This window comes from Stegostoma tigrinum, chromosome 44 (genome assembly GCF_030684315.1).
Source record: "Stegostoma tigrinum isolate sSteTig4 chromosome 44, sSteTig4.hap1, whole genome shotgun sequence".
NCBI lineage: Eukaryota > Metazoa > Chordata > Chondrichthyes > Orectolobiformes > Stegostomatidae > Stegostoma > Stegostoma tigrinum.
In genome coordinates this window covers 11,639,167-11,665,240 of record NC_081397.1, presented here as the reverse complement: position 1 = coordinate 11,665,240, position 26,074 = coordinate 11,639,167, and the positions used below count along the sequence as shown (strand labels likewise).

The following is a 26,074-nucleotide window of genomic DNA, read 5'->3' as shown; positions in this document are numbered from 1 at the left end:
AGGATGTGGATGCTTTGGAGAGGGTGCAGAGGAGGTTAACCAGGATGTTGCCTGGTATGGAGGGTGCTAGCTATGAAGAGAGGTTGAGTAGATTAGGATTATTTTCATGAGAAAGACGGAGATTGAGGGGGGAACCTGATTGAGGGCTACAAAATCATGAGGGATACAGACAAGGTGGATAGCAAGAAGCTTTTTCCCCCAGAGTTATTGACTCAATTACAAGGGGTCATGAGTTCAAACCGAGAGGAGGAAAGTTTCAAGGAGATATGCAAGGGAAGTTCTTTCGGAAGAGGGTGGTGGGTGCCTGGAACGCGTTGCCAGCAGAGGTTGTAGACGCAGACACGATAGGATCTTTTAAGATGTACCTGGACAGGTACATGGATGGGCAGGGAGCAAAGACCCTGACAAAACAGACGACAGGTTTAGACAGAGGATCTCGATTGGCGTAGGATTCGAGGGCCGAAGGGCCTGTTCCTGTGCTGTCATTTTTTTTTGTTCTTGGACCAGATAAGAAGGAAAAGGGAGGTGTATAACATTTGTCAAGGGAATAAATCAACAGAGTCCCTGTAGACACACTAACGTCAACCAGGCCAACATCCCCAGCACCGAGGCACTGACCATCCTCGATCAGCTACAATGGGCTGGACACTTCATCTGTATGACTGACACGAGACTCTCCGCATGTTCTAATCCCAGCTTCAAAACAGCAGGCGAGACCCAGATGTGCAGAGGATGCACTCGGTGATAAACTCAAGGCCTCAACGGTGAGGTGCAACATTCCTGCAGACACCGAGAATCACCGGCCGAAGACGGTCCGATGCCCGAGAAGCACCTGGGAAGGCATCAACACCTCGAGGCTTGATTTGGAGGCAGCGGAAGCCATGCAGCTACATCAACAACCCCCTTCCCACGACCGCCTTCTGCCCCGAGTGCAACAGAGCCTACGGTAGCTGCATCGGTCTGTACAGCCACCCGTAGATTCAGCCTGAGAGTGGGAGACTATCATCCACATCTGCGAGAAACCACCATGATGATGATGTATAGTGTGCAGGGGGATCTTGTCATAGCAATTAAGAGAACAAATAGAGGGCAACAGAACGCTGGTGACCAGGATTAGGATCAGGGAGAATCTCAAAATCTTCTACAAGTGTCTCAGAGCGAAAGAGAAAATCCAGGGAAAACCAGGTCTCATGAGGAATGAAGAGGCAAATGTATGGTTTGAACTGGACAGCAATTGTTGGGTGTTAAACGAGAAATTCACATCACCTTTTACACGTGAGAAGGAGCATTTCGGCACACAATTCCTGAGCAGAATTAACAGAGACTGGGGACATGTAAGGTATTCCGATGAATTTAAAATCAGAAGAATTACCTGGAGAACAAGTAACATAGTTCCACTTATCAAAATGCATGACAAACATAAAGCAGAGTATTACACAGACTGGTGAGTATCACATCAGTAGATAGAAAAATATTGGAGAATATTCTGAGCTGCAGGCTTAATTTCCTTTGAAAGAAGCGGGGTTTGATCAGCAACGGTCAGCATAGCTTTGTCAGAGGGAGGTCATGCCTCACAAACCTAGATGATCCTTTCAAAGAGGTGACGGAGTGTGTAGATGGGAATTGATGCAGTGAAAACAGATTTCAGCAAAGACTTGGACAGGGTCTCACATGGGAGCCTGGCAAAGAAGGTAAAAGCTCGTGGGGTCCAGGAAAATACAGCAAGTTCAATCCAAAGTTATACATTGGTCAAATGGGCAGGTCAGTGGTAGATGGAGTGTTAACACTGATAAGTGTATGGTAATGCAATTTGGAAGAACTAACATGGCAAGGAATCTTTCAACGGATGCCAGGACACTCGGAAGGTCAGAGCAATGGTGTGATCTTGGGGTGCTTGTGCACAGATTGCTGAACATGGAATGGCAGCTTAAAGGGACAGTTAGGAAAGCAAATGGCTGAAGAGCTGTGCAGGAGTTTGGTTAGGCCCCAGCTGAAGGACTGAGTGCAGTTCTGCTCTCGCTTTAAATTGAGGGGTGAAAGAATAGCTTTAAATTGAGGGGTGAAAGATATAGGACAGATGTCAGAGGCCGTTTCTTTACTCAGAGAGTAGTCAGGGAATGGAACGCTTTGCCTGCAACGGCAGTAGATTCGCCAACTTTCGGTACATTTAAGTCGTCATTGGATAAGCACATGGACGTACATGGAATAGTGTAGGTTAGATGGGCTTCAGATCGGTATGACAGGTCGGCACAACATCGAGGGCCGAACGGCCTGTACTGCGCTGTAATGTTCTATGTTCTAATGGTCTCTTCATTATAGAAAAGAGGTGATTACATTTGAGCATGTGTGGAGGACATTCATCAGGATGTTCTGAGGGGGTGAAGCATTTTAACTCGATGGAGAGTCTGGAAGTTTGAGATAACAAGAACTGTCAATGCTGGAGTCTGAGATAACACAGCGTGGAGCTGGAGGAACACTGCAGGCCAGGCAGCATCACTGTTTTATCTGGATAAGGTTGGCTTGTTTTCTTCCGAAGAGAGAAGGTTGAAGAAGGTCCTGAAAAAATGGTCTGCATTCTGATGGGTCTAGGCGAGGTAAGTAGAACGACCATTCATGGGGTGGGAGGTCGGGGGGCAGGGGGGAAGAAATACATACATTTAAGCTAAAAGGCTCAGAAGGAAATTCAGGAAAGAAAAGACACCCAGAAGGTGCTGGGTGTTTGGAATTCATTGTCTGGGACTTTAGTTGAGGTGGTGGATAATCTTTTCACATTAAAGAAAAAGGGTTGGTACAGCACTTAAAATGAAATAACATTCAAGGCAACGGGCCTATCGCTAAAACATGAGCCGAATGTGAACTTAGTGTGGCTTCAGTGGTTACAGACACAATGGAATGAAGTGCTTGTTCAATTCACACGGATGATCCCTGGAATGGTAGGCTTAACTTATGATGAATGGCTAAGGATCCTGGGATTGTACTCACTACAGTTTAGAAGGTTGAGGGGAGAACTAATAAAAACTTACAAGATAATGTATGGTTTAGAAGAGGTGGACGCTAGGAGGTTGTTTCCGTTAGGAGGGGAGACGAGGACCCGTGGGCACACCCTTAAAATTCGAGGGGGTCAATTTAAAACTGAAATCAGACGACATTTCTTCAGGCAGAAAGTGGTGGGCTTATGGATTTCATTGCCGCAGAGTGCAGTGCAGGCCGGGATGTTGGACGCCTTCAAGGCAGAGATCGACAAATTCTTGATCTCAAAAGGAATCAAGGGCTACGCGGAGAGTGCAGGGAAGTGGTGTTGAAATGCCCATCAGCCATGATTTAAATGGCGGAGTGGACTTGATGGGCCGAATGGCCTTACCTCCACTCCTATGTCTCATGGCCTTATGGTCTAATTCTGGAGAATTCTCTTCTTCTATGATTCTGGAGCAGGGGACAGTGAGTGGACAGCACAGGACAGTTCACCTAACTTCTCCTTTACCAATCTTCTATCTGCCTCCCCACTTCTCCCTATTTTTTTCAGAATCCCCTTCTCCTCCCCCATTTTTGAAGAAGGGCGTCGACCCGAAACGTCAGCTTTCTTGCTTCTCTGATGCTGCTCGGCCCGCTGTGTTCATCCAGTTCTACACCTTGTTCTCTCAGATTCTCCAGCATTGGCAAGTTCCTACTATCTCTTGAGGAAGCTTACTTGTTTTTGCACCCAAACTGTGGTGAGAATGTGGAACGCACCGACTGTGTGGGTGGTAGAGGCAGAAACCATGATAACATTTAACAAGTCTTTGATTGGGCATTTGCGATGCCAAGGCATACAAGGCTCTGGGTCGAGTGCTGGGAAATGTGATGAGAATAGTTCGGGACTTGCATCTTGTGAGGGCACATATAATTCGCTGAAGGGTCTGTTCCATTGCCACAGCACTCTATTATGCTGTCCCTCAATGATCCTACGACAAGTAAGTGAAGGTTTACAGAAACAGATAGTTTTCAAGGACAATGCCAAAAGGAAAAGTGATGCACAGACAAAGTGCATGTAAGAATTTAATAAAGGATTAACACCATTGAAGAACTGGAATTTGTGCCAATGCACCAAACCTGCAGATGAAAACGCAGTGTCCAGTTTGATTGCAAACTGCAACAACCACCAGTTAGTAACATGATCAATGGAAATATCTGAATGCCTGCTGTTGTGATCTCAAGCATTTACCTGCGTCGAGTGAAATCCACCACCATAGTTCTGTTGCATCGTTAGCCACCTCGCAATCGGTGTTGCATAGTCGATATCATTCCTTGACAACGCTTGAAGCAAGGCATAAGCAGTGGTTTCCACAGTCATCGCAAAAGCCTGTGCTGCTTCAATTGGATATGGCTTCTCGTCCTCCAACAATGGAGGCTTTCCAGGAACCAACATCAGAATCTGTCATTTGAGAAAGGGATTAGCTGAGAATAAAGTTTACATCATATAGATTTTTGTTTGCATTTCACCAACACAACAATGGTTTTGCTGGTCAAGATCCAGCATTATCTCACCACTGATGTCTATAACATTCTCCATACTTCCCACTCAGTGATGGGTCCTTTTGTTTGGGAAAAATAGGCACCTTCGAATGCAAATGAATCAAGATGAGCTTTAGTTTCTCATCAGGATACATGGAGTTACTACAAGATGTTATGAACAAAAGGTGAAGGAGCAGATGAAACCATTCATAGCATCAGTCTGGATGATCTTCTTGCGCTCATCCTGAGGAGGCATCACAGATCTTAACTTACACGCAATTCAAATTATTTCACGCAATGACAAGACTGAATGTTCTGGATACTGCAAATGCCATGGCACCTGGCAGCATCCGACAAACTGTATTGGAACAATGTGCCCCAAGGTCGCCACACCAACAGTCAATGTTTTCCAGTACATTTTTAAACACTTGCAACACTCACATTTCATAGAAAGATGACCTATCACGCAATCGGCAGACAAATTGTCCTGACCAATTATGACCTCAATTTATTCTCAATCATCAGCAAAATAATGCAACATGTGGATGACAGTGCTGTCAAACAGCTGCACACAAAGGCTCAGTTTACTTTTCGTCATGCCCACACTTCTCGTAACCTCATTCAGGATTTCCCACAAATATGATCCAGAAGCGAAGATGTTATTCTGACACAAAAGGGAGCATTTGCATAAACAACTGCAAGAAGGTTTGTGCGAGACTGTTTGAAGATTTCGAACAAACATTGAAGGGGACGGTAAACTCCTGCAATAACAAACAGATGAACTAATGGGATTATGGCTCACATAAGTACCAGAGGATCAAACACGTTCATTCAATTACAGTTATGATTAATTCCAATCTCATTAATGAAAGGAAGTTGTCCCTTTAGGTGAACAGAGTTAGTTAGGGAAAGTGACGTGAATGATCCCAGATGACAGTCAGCCTAGAATTTCGTAAAAACTGCAGAAAAAAAAACATATGAAGCAATTCGTTATTTCTTTGAAATTATTCATGGTATTAAGAAATACTTTTAGATAAAGATTCTTCAGATAATTATGATGAAATCAAGGAAATATATGCACATAATAAAATACAAAGATCACTAAAAGCATTGGGCAAAAAGCTTCATGTAGAGATATTCATTAGTCTCCGGAGGCTTTCCTGTATCACTAAAGGAATGCTTCGTGCATCTTGTTAAGGTGAATAATTAGTTCATGCCATTGCATAGTTACACCAACCATATGTGAGGTGGATAATGAGTACAGATATGGGTGGAAACATTCACATCAGGAACTGAGCAAGACAGTATTGATCGTTTGACCGACACATGTCCCAGGCAGAAGCAAAACAATCAAATAACGTGACCTTTAAATGCACGGATCCCGTGCGAAAGCCTGACACAGAGTGCTTACTGAGTGCACGTGTTTTTTTTTGCTCTCTCACTCTCTTGCTGTCAAGAACTCAAACAACACTCTCGGCGCACACAGGCAGGGATTTACAATGAGTTGCAAATACATACACAATCCCGACACGTGCTACAACATGTAACAGCCATGAAAATCGTATATAGTGCAAGCCTCAGAACGTGTAACATTCAAAATGATTTCTCCTCATGGCTTTCAGATCACAGAGCGAGCTTTTCATGGTAAGAGACAAACAGAACAGAATATGAGCGGAGGAATCCAATTCCCATGCATTTAAATCCATGGTAATTGCTGTGGTCATAAACTCAATATCACTTGTTCACTCCATCAGAAAAAAATCTGTTGAATTTTGTAACAGAATTCTCATGACCTGTTCCAAGAAATAAATTGAAGAGGATATTTATTGCACCTCCAAATGTCTCACCATCTCCTTGACTTGGAGAGGCAATTAAAGCATCAAATCCTTTTGTACAAACTGGAAGAATTGCATATCGGAACAAGTATCAGATTGAACCCTAGGTCATTGAATTTGTGTGCACAGAACTGTACGCTGAAAAGCAGAACCTATCTGATACACAACTACTGAATATAAAGTTTGTTATTAAATGGGCCAGAAGGAAATGAAATAAGGTACAGGATAAAAAAAAACAGATTCGAGCAGATAACCAAGGTTGATGACTACAAGTAAGAATGTTTCATACAGTGAACGTGCAAAGAAAATGAATATTAAACTCTAAACACATTCAGACCAGTGACCAATCCCAGAATAAAATTTCAACTGTACCACAGCCTGAATATTGTGGAATATCCTCAGCCCTCAGGCACTCTGCCAGAGACATTCAATGCTAAAAGCTCTAACAGTTTTACTTAGAACACTTTACACGTTTGGCAACAAGTAAAATCTGATTTGTGTTGAGGAGCAGATACTTGAACATCAAAGAAAATCCGCAACTTCGAAAAGTAGAATATTTGACTGAAACTGACAGTCACAGGTTGAGAACTTCACTTGCACATTCACACAGCAGAAACTTGACAGGGAGAGAATGACAAATGCATTCACACATTCACTAATCAGATAGTGACAGGAAAAGGTTAATAACTCGTCACTCAGATTTACAGAGCAGGATCTGACTGGGACAAGTGGGTAAATACACTTTCACAGCCATAGGGAGGAAACTGACATGCACATAGTGAGAAGTACACTCTCATATTCGCATATCAGAAAATGATAGGGATGGAATTATAATTGGACACACATTCAGACCACAAAAAACTGGGAGAAATTGAGAAATGTATGCACACATCATAGAAGGAAAAAGCATAAACATTGAGAGATTGATAGCGACACTTGGATATTCACAGATGAATTTGACAGGTACATTTTCGTAACACTATGGTTGGCTTGCTTGCTAAGCTGGTTTGTTAGTTTGCAAACATTTCATTACACTGCTGGGTAACATCATCAGTGCAGCTTACGATGATATTACCCAGCAGGGTCATGAAACATCTGCAAATGAATGAACCAGCTCGGCAAGCGAACCAACCACAGTAACCACGACCCAACCTACAAATATACTCAGGAACCTTAGACATATTCATAATACAGTCCCGCATTCACGAGGCAGGAAGTGATGGGTTCAGATTGATGAATAAACTCACATATTACTAAGCAGAAACTGAGAGGGACAGATTAATGATCACATTCACATCTTCACATGACAGCTCTGACAGGTACAGATTAATTACTGCAGGCAATTATTCACAAAACCAAAGCTGACAGATACAAATGAAAAACAGTGCTCACACATTCCCTAAGTAGAAACTGACAGGTATTTTTTGATAACTGAAGCACATATTCACAGAGCAGAAACTATCAGGGATAGAATAATAATTGCACAAACACGTTTGAATATTCTCATTACAGACACTGACAGGGACAGATTGATAAATGCATTCAGTCACATAACTTAAACTGATGGGGAGAGAATGATAAATGCTTTCACGCATTCATAAAGCAGAAACGGGTAGAGATCAGTAACTCCACTGTCAGATATACAGGAGAAACTGAAAGTGACAGATTAGTAAATATGCTCAAGCCAGCACATAGCAGAAACTGACTGGAACCATGATGATAGTGATCAGTGGTGAGTGGCGTTCCACAGGGCTCTGTCCTTGGGCCTCTACTGTTTGTAATTTTTATTCATGACTTGGATGAGGGGATTGAAGGATGGGTCAGCAAGTTTGCAGACGACACAAAGGTCGGAGGTGTCGTTGACAGTGTAGAGGGCTGTTGTAGGCTGCAGCGGGACATTGACAGGATGCAGAGATGGGCTGAGAGGTGGCAGATGGAGTTCAACCTGGATAAATGTGAGGTGATGCATTTTGGAAGGTCGAATTTGAAAGCTGAGTACAGGATTAAGGATAGGATTCTTGGCAGCGTGGAGGAACAGAGGGATCTTGGTGTGCAGATACATAGATCCCTTAAAATGGCCACCCAAGTGGACAGGGTTGTTAAGAAAGCATATGGTGTTTTGGCTTTCATTAACAGGGGGATTGAGTTTAAGAGTCGTGAGATCTTGTTGCAGCTCTATAAAACTTTGGTTAGACCGCACTTGGAATACTGCGTCCAGTTCTGGGCGCCCTATTATAGGAAAGATGTGGATGCTTTGGAGAGGGTTCAGAGGAGGTTTACCAGGATGCTGCCTGGACTGGAGGGCTTATCTTATGAAGAGAGGTTGACTGAGCTCGGTCTCTTTTCATTGGAGAAAAGGAGGAGGAGAGGGGACCTAATTGAGGTATACAAGATAATGAGAGGCATAGATAGAGTTGATAGCCAGAGACTATTTCCCAGGGCAGAAATGGCTAGCACGAGGGGTCATAGTTTTAAGCTGGTTGGTGGAAAGTATAGAGGGGATGTCAGAGGCAGGTTCTTTACGCAGAGAGTTGTGAGAGCATGGAATGCATTGCCAGCAGCAGTTGTGGAAGCAAGGTCATTGGGGTCATTTAAGAGACTGCTGGACATGTATATGGTCACAGAAATTTGAGGGTGCATACATGAGGATCAATGGTCGGCACAACATTGTGGGCTGAAGGGCCTGTTCTGTGCTGTACTGTTCTATGTTCTATGTTCTATGTTCTATACCAGTTCCATCTACCAAAAACTGACAGGTACAGTTTGATAACTATCTTAGATTTTTTTTTACAAATCAGAATTGGATGGGTAAAAATTGATAATTACATACATTGAAAAGCAGCAACTGACCTACATGGATTGTCAAATATGCTCTCACATTCCCTTTGCAGAAACTGACAGGTAAATCTTGATAACTACACTCTCATATTGACAAAAGCTGAACTGACAGGCAGAGATTGACAACTACTTTCACATGGAAGAAACTGACAGGTGCAAACTGATGCCTATGTTTAAATATTCACACAGCAGAAAGTGACAGATACAGATTGCTCATTACATTCACCTATTTATGTCATCGAAACCAACAGGTACAAATTGATAACTGCACTCAAACATTCACATGGCAGAAACTAACATGAACAGATCGATGACTAAACTCACATACTGACATTGCAGAAACAGACAGGGATGGATGGCTGTGTGGATTTTTAATGTCTTTATCAATCAGTCTCTCTCAGTTTTAGAAACTGAATTCAGTCCGGAATTGAATTAAACCTATGTTTATTCAGGATATCTTTCAAGTTGCAATCTGGATGATCACTCTGTTATGTTGTTTCAGCAACCTTGGGAGAGGTCAATGTTTAACAGATGCAGAAAATACTGCAGTCACTAACAGTCATGAGTCAATGAAATAAATGATGAATGATACTTAAGTTTAGTTGACCAATAACTGATCGGGACAGAATTGCTCCTTTGATAAATATTAATCTCATACATAAACACAACAAATAAATGATGTGAATTCCGAGCACACTTTCTGTGCCAAAGCCTGGCAAATAGAAAATCCAAGGAATTGCAGAGGATAGAAATCAGAAACAAAAGTAGAAGTTGCTGCAAAACCTCAGCAAGTCTGGCAGCATCTGTGAAGAGAAATGAGTGTTCTGAAGAAGAGTCACAGGTCCCATAATATTAACTCTGCTTTGTCTCCATGTGGATGGACTGACAGACATAGGTACTGACTGAGAATTAGTTCAAAGCGCAAACGCCATAACTACAGATATGATGCAAGGACTAACAGCTGTGAACTTCCATTTAAACTCCAGCTAACAGAAAACGATAGACACAAAAAGATTATCACTCTCACATATTCGTCATAGACATCTGCGACACAGAAAACAGTCCTGTGTCTCACTGAGTCTGTACTGGTTAGAAACAACCAGGCAACAATTCTACATCCATTCAGCCAGCATTCAATTTCCATCAATTTCCATCCGACTACCATCCCTACCTTTATCGCTGGATAGTTATCGATTTTGTCACCGAGCAGGAACAGATTTTTCTTTTATTCTGTCCTAAGCAAGGGGACTTTATAATCATGGACTTTGTTTTTCAAATTAGCTCAAATGTTATTCAAATAGCCCTGTGTTCCTCGTGACACTCCCTTTGAAGTATTACATCATATATACTAGAAAACCAGATGCCATTTTCTTAAATAAGGAACTTTAGTTTGACTGTTTCAGTTTTTTCCACTGCGTGACAGAAGACAAAAGTTCTGTCTTCTTCCTCCCCACACAGAGAGGGTAATGTCTGACCCGCAAAATAAAATAGAAGTAAATGAGCCAATTTTCTTTCCTGCACAAGGAATATTGTGGTCAGTCAGCTGCAATGCAGTTGATTTGTTCATGGCAGTTTCCCTCTGGCAATAACATATTAAATTAATACCTTGACTTCAGTATTCCAAAATCTATATCATTCTGCAAGATGGAACAATACTCTCATCATCTTGAAGATGTCCCTTGATATCACCACTGCTGATTAGACTCTGCAGTATAGCAGTTGCAAAGGTCCATTGCTTTTCCCTCCTCAACTCTGAAGAAAAGCCAACACTCATACTATTGCAATGCCCTGCAATTTCACTTGCCTGTGAATACGACAGGCACAAACAACTGAAGAACTTAGGCACTTTCCCATTCACTGCAGGAGACATGACTTGAAAACTCTCTCCGTCCCACTGTGGTAAATGGTTCTCCAATTTCCAGGAAACATTTAAACTGCTCAGTAACACAATGCAGGAAGTTTGAAACAGGATCCATCCAGAGTGGCTCGCTATCTTGTTTCATCACAAGATCTCTTTTCAAAAAACTCTCATATGAATTCTGAGAATTTGCGCATCAGAAAACAGCCCTAGTCCTGAGTGTTAAATTTTAGTTTCCAAGTTCTTTACAAAATAATCACGCTGGTCTGTGTTGATGGTCTGTCTAATTTTTAAGAACAACAGAATGAAGCCTGCAGCCCCATTGAATAGCACATTCTGACGGGTAGAGAAGTAATTCCTAAACACACAAATTGGACAAGTGAATGGAAGAAACAAGTAACAGAGAAGATCAAATAGGCTGCACCAGGTATTCTCCTTATTCATGTAAGTAAGGAATTGAGGAAACTGATTTTCTGACACAACAAAGAGTGCAGTGAGATGGTGCCAATACACAATGTGCACACAATAATTGACAAAGCACAGAGATGCTGCCAGGTCAGTAGATCTCCGTGCTAAAACACCAAAATATCTTTACTGTCAAAGTTCACATGCTTGAGAGAGCTCGCTTTTCATTAACCGTTAACAGGACAGGGTGAGAGTGAAGAACTTCAATCCCAGTACGTGAGTGCATTCCTTTTAGATTAAGTATGTGGTATCAGCTTGGTCGAAAGCAAATTAGTCTTGTTCTCTACGTTAGAAAATATTGAAGCTATTGCATGATCCACGATGGACTCTACTGAAACAGCCCAAGAGGTAAATTGAAATCCAGATGAAAAATGCCTCCAGATATCTCATCATGTCTTAGACTTGGACGTGTAACTCATATATCAATTTTTTTTGGAGAAAGTACAAATTAAAAAACAGCACAATCTCATACAAACGTACTGAATAAAAATGTTGTTGTCAAATGGACCAAAAAGGAAATCAAACAGTGACATGAACAGACCCACATAGAGACAGAAAACCAGAGATTACTGGAAATAGATTGAAGAAACACTCATCATGATCTTGTTACAGAAGGGATAGATTTGAAATACACATTCAAATGAGAAACTGACTAATCCAGAGCAAAAAATAAAACTCCAGCAGTTCCTGCAATGTACATGTTGAACATAACATGAAGCTCATGTACTGTGAAAGACAATGACAATGAATGAGGAGCACTTTGCACATAATACCAGAGACTGAATGGATCCCGTGCTGACTGCTAGCCTGATGTTGATGAAAACTAACTTTAACCACACTCTCAATCTTGTTGAGAGACTGACTATTGCAGAAGCATGTCCACACTTACTTAACATAAGAAAATTTGTCATACATTATTCCCACCTCCTAAAGGCTATCAGATCATACATGCAGAGCTGGAAAGATAAGTAGACATATACAACAGGACAGTGTGACTCAGACCAGTACCTGCCTTTAATTTCGATTGGCAGCATGTTAGAAATCTCATTCAAATGCAACGAGTAGATGTTAAAAGGAAAAGAATGAAATTGATACCTGTGGTCAGCATGGACTGTTGGAACAAAAGGGTCTGTTTTCCATCTGTATCACTCTATGACTATATAACTACACTCTCATGTTCATAAAGCCAAAGCTGATACAAAGAGATTTGTATAACATGCCCAGTTTCACATGACATAAACTGACAGGTACAGTTTGATAACTATACTCATAGTCACAGAACAGAATCTGACACTGAGATTAATAATTATATTTCCATTCTCACAACATAGAAACTGACTGGAAAAGGTTTATAAATGCACTTAAACATTCACACTGCGGATATTGATAGGAACAGTTTGATCATGTTTGTATATCCATATAGTCAAGAAGGACAGGTCGAAATGGATAACTACATTCACATATTCATGCAGAGGAAACTGACAGTTACAAATTAATAGCAATGCTTGGATATTCACATCGCAGAAACTGATAAGGATGAATTCTTAGACTCTCACAGCAGAAAAAGACAGGTACAGATTGATAACAGCACTCAAATATTCATGTTGTGTGTTCATACATTAACATAAACAGGTTAATAACAAAGCTCACAAATCTATACAGCAGGAACAGACACTGATTGCTGTGTGAAGACGCAATTGTATTTAGCAATCTGTCCCTGTCAGTAAATGCCACGTGAATGTGTGAGGGCATTGTAATGGGTGTTGACGACATGGATTTTAGTGAGTCATTTGACTTAGTACCACATGGCAGACTAATCAAAAATAGAAAAGCACATGGGATACAGAGCAATGTGTTTAAATTGGAACCAAAGTTGGCTTAGCAACAGGAATCAAATGGTAATGGTCAATGACTGCCCTTATGAATGGAAAGCTGTTTCAAGTGGTGTTCCACACTGCTTGCTATTGGGATCTCTGTTTGTTTTATTCATTAACAATTGGACTTGAGCATGAGGGACACAATTTGGAAATTTGCAGACAACACAAAAAATAACCATGTTTTGGGTAGTGTAGAGGATAGCGATCAACTCTGAAATGATATCAGTGGTTTTGTGGCGTGGGCAGGTAAGTGGCACATGGAGTTCAACGTTGATAAGTGTGAGGTAATGCATTTCTGGAGGTGAAACAATAAATAGGAAGACAAGAGGTGGCGGGGCAGTGGGTGTGGTGGATGAAGCAAGTCATCTTGGTGTGCAAGTGCACTGGAATATGAAGGTAGCAGTACAGATAGATAAGGTTGTTAAAAAGGTGTATATAATGCTGTCCTACTTTGGCAGAGGTTTGGAACACAAAAGTAGGGCGATAATGATGAAACTGCATAAGACCCTGGTGAGGCTGGAACTGGGGTATTGTGTGCTGTTCTGGACATCATATTACAGGAGGGATGTTATTGCTGGGGAGAGAGTGTGGAGAAGTTTTACAAGAATGTTGCCAGGGTTGGAGAGCTGCAGCTACGAGGTGTGATTGGATATGTTGGAGTTGTATTCCTTGGAACAGCATTAACTGAGCAGTGCCACGATTGAGGTGTATGAAATTGGGAGGGGGAGAGAGAGAGTAGATAGGAGGAACATGTTTCCCTTGGTCGGGAATTTAAAAAAACCATCGGTCATAGATTAAAGTGAAGTGGCAGAAGGATTAGAGGTGATGGGAGGAAAATCATTTTTACAAGAAGGTGTGTGTCTCCAATACCATGCCTGAGTTGGTGGTGGAGGCAGAGACTCTAAACTCTTTTAAGAGCATACCTGAACCTCCCCCGTAAGTTCTGTAAGCTGCAGGGCTATGGGATGTGTGCAGGAAAATGGGATGGTGATGGCTGTCTGGTGTTGTTTGGATCAGCATGGACATGATGAGCCAAATGGATGCCTTCTGTGCTGGATCGTTTGAGTTGGTCTAGAGATCTGTATCATTCTGTCCTTGTCAGTCTCTGCTGTGTAATACATAAATAATTTACCAAATTTGACAACAACGCTCTCATATTCATCAAGTAGGAATTGACATGAAGAGATCAATAACTGAACTCATATGCACAGACAGATTTGTACTTATTGGACCTCACTCAAATGGTGTTGAAGCCTTTAAAAATGATCAGACAAGAAGTAGCTCAGGGCAAGACTGGAATCAGACCCATAGTTCTGCTCGAATCCCTGGTGTTAAGTAAAATATCCAAATGACTATTAACAACATGTTGCATTGATCAGTGAAATATTGTCAAACCCAACTGATGTTGGTTTACAGGAGCTATCTGTTCTGTCTTCCTACAGACAAACACTGGAAGGACCAGGACAATGTAACATTGCTTCAGATCAAAGCCAAGTGTGACCAGCTCATCCTAAGAAACAGCAGGTATGTTCCCACTGTCAGAGCAGAGAGCATCCTTTCCACAGTCACAGAGCAGATTGAGTCAGTCACACACTGAGCTTAATTTCCAACAGATATATTTAAACCAACAGTGAGACAGTAAAAGGCAATTTTATTTTTCTTTTCTCTCCATTCAAAATGCCCAGTTCCAATCAGTTTCACCATTCATAGCCCATTGACATTTACACCATTTTTGAAGGTGGGTAGACATCATTGTCCAAAGTATGCACTCAGAAGTTGAAGGAAATCTACATAAAATGACTCTAATAACATCTATCACGTTATGAATCACATGTCAACCCATAAAATAATTGATTGCTGACCATTAAACCACTTTTAGAAGTAGAAAGTAACAAGTATGGATTGATACCTAACCCCTCAGATTCATATTTACTGAAACAGACCAAAAAAGATTAATGATGAAACTCACATATTGAGTTTGCATAAATTGACAGGTAAAGATTGATGAAAATATTCCCACAGTCAAAACTGGCATGCACACATTAATAACCACGCTCATATTCACACAGCAAACTGACAGCAATTGAATGATAACTACACTCTCATATCCACATTATCAGAAACTGGCAGGGATATATTGATGATAACACTCACAATTACACAGAGCATAAAGTGATAGGTACAGATTTATAACTGCACTCACATATATCCACAGATTTAAAAAATACTGTCAGGCACAGCTTGATAATTGTACTCAAATACTCACAAAGTAGATTCTCATAGGTACATATTGATAGGTTTACTTGCAAATTGACAGAGAAGAAACTTATGGAGAAAAGTTGCTGTATGTGCACATTTCCATATCGAAGAAACTGACAGGAATAGATTGAAAATCACCTTGGAGAGAGCAAGAATTGCAGATACTGGAGCCAGCCTTCCCAGTTTCACATGGCATAAACTGCCAGGTACATTTTGATAACTACTCTGATATTCACAGAGAAGAACCTGGCTGGTCCTTATTGATAACTGTACTCACACGGTCACCAAGTAGAAACTGACAGAGATTGATAACAGTAACATTCAAAATTGCAGAAACTGACAGATACAAATTGACAATTGCCGTCACATTTGCATTGCAGTTACTGTCAGGGTCAGATTAATAACTATGCTTTTGCTGACTTGCTTGCCAAGCTTGTAAGTTTCTTCACAGATGTTTTGTCATCATCCTATGTGACATCATCAGTGAAGCAGTGGTGTTCTGTCCTACTTGCTGTTTATGTGCCTCGGTTTGCTGGGGTGGGTGGCATCTCTTCTGGATTAGTATCTTAGTATATGACATCCTGCTTGACATGTTTATTAATGGAGTTTCAGTTTGAGTGCCAGCCTCCAGGAATTCTGGTGAGTGCCTTTGGTTGGCTTGTCCTAGGATGGCTACGTTGTCCCATTCAAATTGATGTCACTCTTTGCCCATGTGTATTGAGATGAATGATAGTTGGTCATGTCCCTTGGTAGCTGGATGGTGATTATGAATGCTGATGTCTAGTTTGCAACAGGTTTACCCTATGTAATGTTTATGGCGATCCTTTCATAGTCTAGTAAATAACTTATAACTTCTTATAAATATTGTATCTTGTAACTAATATTGGTTCTGTCGGTCTTTGTTGGTGGATCCTTTATTCCCATCAGTAGCTGTTGGTTTGTGGGTGCGATCATGATTCCTACTGGGCGGTGTAATCTAGTAGTCATTTCTGGCATACCATTAATGCATGGCAGGGTGACTAGTATCTGTGTTGTGTCTTTCTGTTGTCATCTGTTTTGTAGTTATTGGAAGTGACGCTTTTCCATCACTTCTGACAACACTGTATCAGTGTTCTTCCTTGGCTTTACACAGCTCCGGGTGTGACAGTGTGTTATGGCTGACTTGAACAGGGTTTTGATGCAGCTCTCTTTGTGGTTCTTGGGATGATTGCTGTTGTAGTTGAGTACCTGATCTGTTTGAATTGCAAACCTTAATAACTATGCTTTCAGACTCTCAGAACTGAAACTGACAGATACAGATTGATATCCAATCAATGCTGTTGCAAAGCAGTGAAATGGATAGACTGATAATTTCAGAAACACGTTCACTAAGTAGAAACTGACAGGAAGAGAATGAGATCTATACTCAGGTAGCCACTTACCAGAAACTGACAGGAACGGGTTGATGATAACAGTCCTAGTTTCTCATAGCATAAACTGACAGGTATAGATTTATGACGACAGTCAAGGATTCACAGAGCAGAACCTCATTGTTACATGTTGAAAACTGCACTCACAAATTCATTTCACAGAAACTGACGTACAGATTGATAACTAAGCTGTCATATTGACATAGCAGAAACAGAGAATGAACTCACATTTTGACACAGCAGATAGTGAATAGTATGGAACGATAACAGCACTTTCACATTCAGGTTACAGAAACTGAGAGGCATCAATGAATAACAACACTTACATTGTCAAGTCTGACAAACTGACGGGGACAGGGTGATAACTACACTGTCTCATTGCAGTGCATTAACTGACAGTACAGGATGATGATGGACATGGTGGCAAAACGTCTGAACAAGAACAAGCCAGCTTGGTTTGCCAGGACCCGATCAGATTTTTGTAGATTTTCAGGATATCGGGATTTTGTGGGAAGCTGTGTTGATAATTTGAACAAATGACATTGTTCTCTTGCTTTCTTATAACATTTTGTAGGAAGGATTATCCCATCCCTGTCACATATTGCAAAGCAAATGTGTGCCTATGGTTATCAAATCTGTACACTCAGTTTTTGCCATGTGAATGAGAGGGTGCAGTTATAAATCTCAGTTTCTGCAATGATAATGGAAGTGCAATTATCAGTCTCTGTCAGTTTCTGCTGTATCCATAGATGGGTTTAGTTATTATCAGTACATGTCAGTTTCTGTCACATCAATGTGTGAGTGTTATCAACCTGCCCCTGACAGTTACTGTAATGCAGGTGGGTGACTGTAGTTATTAAGCTGTAGCTCTCTGTTACTGCCATGTGAATGAGTGTAGTTGTGCACCTACACATCAGTTGCTGGTGGTCAATGCATGAGTGTAGTTGTCACTTCTATACCTGTTTTGTATTTGCTTGTCAATCTGAGTTTAGTAATCGATCAGTTATTGTCAGATTCTGCTGTGAAAATCTGATAGTTATCAAACTGTACCTGTCAGTTTAAACAAATATGAAACTGGGAGTTTTATTATTAATCTGATTCTGTCAGTTTTTGCTGTGTGGATATGATAGATTTGTTATCAAAAGTTCTGTCAGTAACTACCACATGAACGTCTGAGCCCATTTACCGGTCAGTCCCAGTCTTTTCAGCTCTGTGTGTCTGAGTGTGCAGTTATAAATCTGTAACTGGTAGTCTCTGTTACATGACTATTTCAGGGCATTTATCAATCTTTCCCTATCAGCCAGTGAGTGTGCTGTGAATGTGCTGAGCAATTTCGATTTGCCAGTCCTGGTATAGAAATATAAAGTAATTTCTCCTTGTCAGTTTCTGCTGTGTTAATGAGTGGAGTTAGAAATCTGTACATGTAATGTTTCCACACATGAATAAGAATACAGATATCAATCTTTCTCTCTCTGTTTCTGCTCTGTGAATATCTAAGTATAGTTATCAATCTGTACATGCCAGCTGCTGCTTTGTGAATCTGTGAATTTAGTTATCAGCCCAAGCCTGTCAGTTTCTGCTTTAAGAACATAGGAGTGCAGTTATCAACCTGTACCTGTCAGTTATTGCTGCATGCATTTGTGTTGTGCAATGGATTGTGTAATGTAAAAGCAAAAGGTATTGTAACTCCAACAGTGCAGAGTCTAACTGACAGAAATTGTATCAAGGGCTGTTCTTCAAGCTGACATCAGCTTTTCTGAGTGCATAGTAACATAATTTTGTGAATAATGTTGAGGGAATAGATTGATGTGGCATTCCTTTCTTCGAGTCTAAAGGAAAGGGGCAATGAACAAATCACTGGTATTCAGGTGAATGACCACAATGTTCCTTCTACTGGACGCAGAGAGACAAAGCTGAGGCCTTTGTTGAGTACAGAGTGTTCAGCATCGGAGAGCAGAAGGTTACGAGGGATGGTGAATACCCGACAGGAGATGGGGAGTTTGGGGGAGGATATAGAATCAGAGGGAAGGGAAGGAGAGGCAGGTTCCAGAGAGCCATGGGTATTTTTGAGTTGGTGCATCTTGTGGGCCTTATCGCCTGAAAGGAAAAGAAAAAAAGTCCCTCTTAACGCGACGAATGAGCTGGATGATGAAGTGGAACTGCGGAGTGGTGCAGCCCTGAGCCAGTGTGTTACGATGCTGTTGGAGTGAGAGGTTGAGAGTATGCATGTGCCGCCACATGGCACTGAGGTTGGATCTCAGGATGTGGTGAGAGCAACTGTCCGTGGAATGTTGAACATTATGGAGGTATCTATGATCCTGGGAGGATTCAAAACATGAGGAATGAAACTTGAGTTGGAATCCACGTGGGGTGAGTGTGAGCCAGAGGCAGTCATTGTGGAATGTGACATGGCTGTGGAAAGTGATATGTTTGGATAAAGGCTCTCGGCCCGAAATGTCTCCTTTTGTGCTCCTAAGATGCTGCTTGGCCTGCTGTGTTTATCCAGCCCCACACTTTGTTATCAGAGATAATGGGAACTGCAGATGCTGGAGATTCCAAGATAATAAAATGTGAGGCTGGATGAACACAGCAGGCCAAGCAGCATCTCAGGAGCACAAAAGCTGACGTTTCGGGCCTAGACCCTTCATCAGAGAGGGGGATGGGGGGAGGGAACTGGAATAAATAGGGAGAGAGGGGGAGGCGGAACGAAGATGGAGAGTAAAGAAGATAGGTGGAGAGGGTGTAGGTGGGGAGGTAGGGAGGGGATAGGTCAGTCCAGGGAAGACGGACAGGTCAAGGAGGTGGGATGAGGTTAGTAGGTAGCTGGGGGTGCAGCTTGGGGTGGGAGGAAGGGATGGGTGAGAGGAAGAACCGGTTGGGGAGGCAGAGACAGGTTGGACTGGTTTTGGGATGCAGTGGGTTTCGGGGGAAGAGCTGGGCTGGTTGTGTGGTGCAGTGGGGGGAGGGGATGAACTGGGCTGGTTTAGGGATGCAGTGGGGGAAGGGGAGATTTTGAAACTGGTGAAGTCCACATTGATACCATAAGGCTGCAGGGTTCCCAGGCGGAATATGAGTTGCTGTTCCTGCAACCTTCGGGTGGCATCATTGTGGCAGTGCAGGAGGCCCATGATGGACATGTCATCAAGAGAATGGGAGGGGGAGTGGAAATGGTTTGCGACTGGGAGGTGCAGTTGTTTGTTGCGAACTGAGCGGAGGTGTTCTGCAAAGCGGTCCCCAAGCCTCCGCTTGGTTTCCCCAATGTAGAGAAAGCCGCACCGGGTACAGTGGATGCAGTATACCACATTGGCAGATGTGCAGGTGAACCTCTGCTTAATGTGGAATGTCATCTTGGGGCCTGGGATGGGGGTGAGGGAGGAGGTGTGGGGACAAGTGTAGCATTTCCTGCGGTTGCAGGGGAAGGTGCCGGGTGTGATGGGGTTGGAGGGCAGTGTGGAGCGAACAAGGGAGTCACGGAGAGAGTGGTCTCTCCGGAAAGCAGACAGGGGTGGGGACGGATTGTAGATGGCGGAAGTGTCGGAGGATGATGCGTTGTATCCGGAGTTGGTGGGGTGGTGTGTGAGAATGAGGGGGCTCCTCTTGGGGCGGTTGTGGCGGGGGTGGGGTGTGAGGGATGTGTTGTGGGAGACGCGGTCAAGGGCGTTCTCTATCACTGTGGGGGGAACGTTGCGGTCCTTGAAGAACTTGGACATCTGGGATGTGCGGGAGTGGAATGTCTTATCGTGGGAGCAGATGCGGCGGAGGCGGAGGAATTGAGAATAGGGAATGGAATTTTTGCAGGAGGGTGGGTGGGAGGAGGTGTATTCTAGGTAGCTGTGGGAGTCGGTGGGCTTGAAATGGACATCAGTTACAAGCTGGTTGCCTGAGATGGAGACAGAGATCCAGGAAGGTGAGGGATGTGCTGGAAATGGCCGAGGTGAACTCAAGGTCATGTGGAACAGTCCCTCTTCCGCACCTACACAGGCCCCAAACCCCACCTCTTCCTCCGGTACTTTGACTGTATCGGCGCCGCCTCTTGCTCCCCAGAGGAGCTTGAACAGTTCATCCACTTCAACACCTTCCACCCCAACCTTCAGTTCACCTGGGCCATCTCCAGCACATCCCTCCCCTTCCTGGACCTCTCAGTCTCCATCTGAGGCAACCAGCTTGTATCTGATGTCCATTTCAAGCCCACAGACCCCCGCAGCTACCTCAAATACACCTCCTCCCAGCCACCTTCCTTCAAAAACTCCATCCCCATTCCCAATTCCTCTGCCTCCACCGCATGTGCTCCCACAATAAGACATTCCACTCCCGCACATCCCAGATGTCCAAGTTCTTCAAGGACCGCAACGTTCCCGCCACAGTGATCGAGAACGCGCTTGACCGCGTCTCCCGCATTTCCCACCACACATCCCTCACACCCCACCCCCACCACAACCGCCCCAAAGGATCCCCCTCATTCTCTCACACCATCCCACCAACCTCCGGATACAACGCATCATCCTCCGACACTTCCGCCATCTACAATCCGACCGCACCACCCAAGACATTTTTCCATCCCCACCCCTGTCTGCTTTCCGGAGAGACCACTCTCTCCATGACTCCCTTGTTCGCTCCACACTACCCTCCAACCCTACCACACCCAGCCACTTCCCCTGCACCCGCAGGAAATGCCACACTTGCCCCCACACCTCCTCCCTCACCCCTATCCCAGGCCCCAAGATGACATTCCACATTAAGCAGAGGTTCACCTGCACATCTGCCAATGTGGTATACTGCATCCACTGTACCCGGTGTGGCTTCCTCTACATTGGGGAAATCAAGCGGAGGCTTGGGGACCGCTTTGCAGAACACCTCTGCTCAGTTCGCAACAAACAACTGCACCTCCCAGTGGCAAACCATTTCCACTCCCCCTCCCATTCTTTAGATGACATGTCCATCATGGGCCTCCTGCAGTGTCACAATGATGCCACCCGAAGGTTGCAGAAACAGCAACTCATATTCTGCCTGGGAACCCTGCAGCCATATGGTATCAATGTGGACTTCACCAGTTTCAAAATCTCCCCTTCCCCCACTCCATCCTTAAACCAGCCCAGTTCGTCCCCTTCTCCCCACTGCACCACACAACCAGCCCAGCTCTTCCCCTCCACCCACTGCATCTCAAAACAACCAGTCCAACCTGTCTCTGCCTCCCCAACCTGTTCTTCCTCTCACCCATCCCTTCCTCCCACCCCAAGCCGCACCGCCATCTACCGACTAACCTCATCCCACCTCCTTGACCTGTCTGTCTTCCCTGGACTGACCTATCCCCTCCCTACCTCCCCACCTATCTTCTTTACTCTCCATCTTGGATCCACCTTCCCCCTCTTTCCCTCTTTATTCCACAACCCTCACCCCATCCCCCTCTCTCAAGGGTCTAGGCCCGAAATGTCAGCTTTTGTGCTCCTCAGATGCTGCTTGGCCTCCTGTGTTCATCCACCCTCACATTTCGTTATCTTGGATTCTCCAGTATCTGCAGTTCCCACTATCTCTGTGTTTATGATTTTGTTTTTTTACCCTGATCCTTATGAATAAACAGATGGCAGAAAAAGAGCCCGCCGAACGTTACTCTCTGCACAGATGCATTTTATTTCACATCTGCACCCGGATCCATTGATAAAAGTATCACACAGCTGTTTCTTTCTCGTTGACCGCAATACTGCTTTAAACAATATTTTACAATCTCGCTCCCTCTTGCACAAGATCAATATTTCTACTTTTGTGATGCCAGTCCGGCAGCTGTTCTGCTTTCATCGGGGTTCACTTTGAAATTTTCCCACCGACAGTAGAAAGCCTAATTTATAAGCTTTCTGCAAAACCACGGCGTGATTTGAAAATAAAACAAAATTCCTCTGCGTGGAAACCGTAGGAAAATACTGGCGCCAAATCATCAACCGTTTTCTTTCTGATTTGAAAAGCCCACCAACATGGGCAACATGAGGAAGACATTTTACATGAATGCTTATGATTTAATTTCCTTTCAATTACAAATTGATCCTTGACATAACGTCTCTCTTTCTCACTCAGAGCATCAGCGTCTTCCGAAAATTTTGTGATTTGTTGTGCGAGATCAGACTTCCCTGTTAATCTCGCTTCATTTTGAAAGACTCGAACCGACAACGGGGAGCCCCACAGACTGCATTCTGAAAATAAATTCACGTAGAGATTTGGAAATTGAAACAAAACACAAATCGCACGATACTTCTGTTCATATGTCTCAAATACAGGGTCATTCGTTTTGGTTACCACGGGTGAGAGTTAGGGGTCGTTCCCCACAGGGACAAAACCCTACAACGTGTATGAAATAGGAAAACAAAACTAAGTGTTACAAAGAGGAATGAATAATTTAATTTTTCACCGAATTTAATTAGAACATACAACAGCACAGTGCAGGCCATTCGGCCCTCGATGTTGTGCCAACCTGTCATACTGATCTGAAGCCCATCTCACCTACACTATTCCATGTACGTCCATATGCTTGTCCAAAGACGACTTAAATGTACCTAAAGTTGGCGAATCTACTACCGTTGCAGGCAAAGCATTCCATTCCCTTACTACTCTGAGTAAAGAAACTATCTCTGACATCTGTCCTGTACCTGTCACCCCTCAATTTAAAGCTATGCCCCCTCGTGCTTGCTGTCACCATCCTAGTAAAAAGGCTATCCACTCTATCTAACCCTCTGATTATTTTGTATGTTTCAATTAAATCCCCTCTCAGCCTTCTTCTCTGATGAAAACAGCCTCAAGTCCCTCAGCCTTTCCTCGTAAGACCTTCCGTCCATACCAGGCAACATCCTAGTAAATCTCCTCTGCACCCTTTCCAAAGATTCCACATCCTTGGTATAATGCGGTGACCAGAACTGTGCCCAATACTCCAAGTGCGGCCGCACCAGAGTTTTGTACAGCTTCACCATAACCTCTTGGTTCCGGAACTCGATCCCTCTATTAATAAAAGCTAAAACAGTGTACGGTCTCTCTGATGAAGGGTCTAGGCCCGAAACGTCAGCTTTTGTGCTCCCGAGATGCTGCTTGGCCTGCTGTGTTCATCCAGCCTCACATTTTATCATCTTGGAATCTCCAGCATCTGCAGTTCCCATTATCTCTAAAACAGTGTATGCCTTCTTAACAGCCCTGTCAACCTGGGTGGCAACTTTCAAGGATGTGTACATGGACACCGAGATCTCTCTGCTCATCTACACTGCTAAGAATCTTACCATTAGCCCGGTACTTTGCCTTCCGGTTCATTTTCATATTGCAAGTGCACCCTGAAATATTTCTTAAAAACTCACATAACGTTGCTGCGGGTGAGAGCGGTGAAACTTCAGTTCAAAGTTGCCGTCCCGATTGTCGTTGATCAGACTTCAGCCAGTTTCACACCTGATATGGCAATCCAGCAGTTATACTAGCTTGATCTCAGTTCATTTTGAAAGCCTCTTATGGACAGTTGAGAGCCTCATTTACAGTGTTCTACAAAAATCAGACGAAGTCTCAGTGGCGTTTTGAAAATTTAATTAAAAAAGGACAAATAAATTTCAAAATCTACTCGTGGGACTAGAACAGTTACTTTTCTTTTCGGGAGTGAAACTCGTGTTTCATACCGCACGGGGCACTGTAACTTCTGCCCTGATCAAGGGTTAAAAGAATAACTGGAAAATATAGAATTTGCTGAAAAGTGACTCGGTGTCGATAAATATGCTCTTTATACAGGCGGGGAAACGATACTGGGAAATACGCAACCGACAATAAAGGGCAGAGGGTCTGGGATCACACAAAATTATTTTTTAGAATTAAAAACAAGGCTTAGCGACATTCATTATCCAGACCCAGAATCAATTGTAAAGCTAAAACTTCATTTGAAAAGAAGGGTCTCGCCCCGAAACGTCAACTTATCTGCTCCCCTGATGCTGTTTGGTTTGCTGTGTTCATCCAGCTCCACACCTTGTCCTTTCAGATTTTCCAGCATCGGCTATCCAAGTTAAAACGGTTCAGCTGTTTCAGTGAGGTTGTGGGTGGCTCTTAAAAGAGCCTTTGGGTTTTGGATGTGTTTTTTTCATCACAATGTGGTGTCTCACTTGGAGCTGGTGTACTTGGTCACCGCCTTTGTACCCTCCGACACGGCGTGCTTGGCCAGCTCCCCGGGCAGCAGCAGCCGCACCGCGGTCTGGATCTCCCGGGAGCTGATGGTGCTGCGCTTGTTTGTAATGGGCCAGGCGGGAAGCCTCCCCCGCGATACGCTCGAAAATATCCTTGACGAACGAGTTCATGATGCTCATCGCCTTGGAGGAGATGCCGGTGTCGGGGTGAACCTGCTTCATCACTTTATAGATGTAGATGGCGTAACTTTCTTTCCTGGATCGTTTCTTTGTCTTGCCGCCTTTCCCCGGCGCCTTCTTGATGATTTTCTTGGCGCCCTTCTTGGAAGTTGCCTGCGCTTTCTTCTCATCCGGCATCGTGACAGACACTTTCAGACACAAAATAAGCGAAAACGGGCTCGGAGCTCGCTTTTTATAGCCTTACCGCGTCAGCAATGCTAATGAGGGATGAGGGAAATCCTTGTTCCTGATTGGGTAGTTTACAAGAATGTCAGACCATGAGATTAGCCTTTCTGTGATTGGTTAGTGTGAAACACAAAGTGGATCTGTTCGGATCTGCAACGAAATGTGAAACACAAACCGAAATTTTGTACACGGATCAAATTCCTGGCTCCCTTGCAGTTGAACTGGTTGTCATTCAGTAATATTTTGAACACAGTACCTGCGAGAGTTTAATTGTGACAAGGTGTTTTATTCCGCTCAGTGATCTTTTGTGAGTAAAATGTTACCTTGTTTCATCACTAGCTGAGATTTCCTTATTAAGCTGTGGGGAGTATTGTATTGTTAAGACATTCGGGTTTATTGAGGGACAATTTGCCGAATATCTGTCATTCTCTGCATTGTGGAAATGGGAGTGCGGTTCTCGATCTGTCCCTGTCTGTTTAGGCAGTATGAATGATGATTATTCTCA

The 26,074-nt window shown here is 43.4% G+C and overlaps 1 pseudogene; it reads right to left on the bottom strand.

Annotated features, from left to right (window-relative positions):
• Window positions 1-4,320: 4,320 nt before the first annotated feature.
• On the bottom strand, window positions 4,321-25,534 carry LOC132207013 (histone H2B 1/2-like; annotated as a pseudogene).
• Between the last annotated feature and the right edge of the window lie 540 nt (window positions 25,535-26,074).